This window comes from Ailuropoda melanoleuca, unplaced genomic scaffold, assembly GCF_002007445.2.
Source record: "Ailuropoda melanoleuca isolate Jingjing unplaced genomic scaffold, ASM200744v2 unplaced-scaffold7578, whole genome shotgun sequence".
Classification (NCBI taxonomy): Eukaryota; Metazoa; Chordata; class Mammalia; order Carnivora; family Ursidae; genus Ailuropoda; species Ailuropoda melanoleuca.
This window is the reverse complement of record NW_023251369.1, coordinates 20165-21700: the sequence shown is the minus strand read 5'-3', so window position 1 is coordinate 21700 and position 1536 is coordinate 20165.

The window sequence follows — 1536 nt, the reverse complement described above, 5'->3', positions numbered from 1 at the left end:
CATTCAACACTTTGAATATATCATGACAATTTGTTTTGCCTTCCAAAGTTTCCATTGAAAAATCTCCTGCTAGCCTTGTGGGTTTTCCTTTGTAAGTTACTGACTTCTTTAGTCTTGTGGCTTAAAAATTATTTTTTCTCTACCAGTATATTTTACAAAGTTAATTACAATATGCCTTAGTTTTGGTCTGCTTTTGTTTATTCTGTTAGGGTTTCTCTGTGTCTTCCTGATCTAGATATCTGTTTCCTTTCCCAGATTAGGGAAGTGTTCAGCTATTATTTCTTCAAGTAAATTTCCTGCCCCCTTTGCACTCTCTTCTTCTTCTGGGACTCCTATAAAATGAATGGCATTATGCTTGATGGAGTCACTGAATTCCCTAAGTCTATTCTCATTTTGCATAATTCTTTTCTCTCTCTTTTGTTCAGCTTGATTACTTTCCATTACTCTGTCTTCTAGATCACTAATTCATTCTTCTGCTCTCCTATCCTGCTGTTCATTCCATTAAGTATGTTTCTCATTTCATTTATTGTTCATTTTACCTGTGCTGTTATTCCTTATCTCTGTGTTAATGGTGTCAATCGTGTCTTCCACTCTTCTCAAGTTCAGTAAGTATTCTTATGACCATTGCTTTAAATTCTCTATCAGGCATGTCACTTTTATCTGTTTTTCTTAGATCTCTTTGATCTCTGCTGTGACCTTTTCATGTTCCTTCATTTGGGATAAACTTCTTTGTCTCCTCATTTTGTCTGCTTCTCTTTTCTTCTTTGTGTTAAGAAAGTCAGCTGTGTCCTTTGTTTTTGAAAATAGTGACTTTATGAAGAAGAGATCCTGGAGTGCTCTGGAGCATAGCATCCCCTGTTCATCTGACCCTGGCACTTCAGGAGAGTATCCTGTGTGTGTTGCTTATGCCCTGCTTTTATGTCTGAGTCAATTTTCCTTTCAGTGCAGTTGTCTGCACTAATTTCTGCCTGTTGTGGGTTATGCTTGCTCTCTGTGGTGTTAGATGGACCCAGACAGGCCAGCTCTGAGGGGGAAATTGAGAGCAGGATGGCAGTCTTAGCAAAATTTTTGCTGGGCTACTGAAGCACTTTAACAGCTGGGGGTTGTGAGCTGGGGTAGCTCAGGTATGGGATTTGGGATGGCTCATAATGGTACCTGTGAGCACCTGTCTGGGCTGGAGTGTGAAGGTACCTGGGGGCATGCAGCTGGGTGAGCCTTGATGGTGGCTGGAGGCTCATAGTTGGGTGTGTTGTGGCAGATGTGTGAGGTTTATAGTGGTAGCTGTGCACTGGGAGGCAGGGTGGGGTACCTGTGTGGCTTTAACAAAATTTGCTCTAAGCCAAAGACTGAGGTTAGCAGACTTTAAGTGGGTGAGTCCTCAGGAGAACTCATGGGCATGGTGCACTTCTAGTGAGTTAGGTAGCAAGTGTTTGTGTAGCCCCACATCCCACAGGTGTCTCTGCCTTTATGCTGGGGAATGGAGGAGGAAAGTGGCACCTGCCAGCTCCCTCATTTTCAGAGAAGTCCCTTGACATA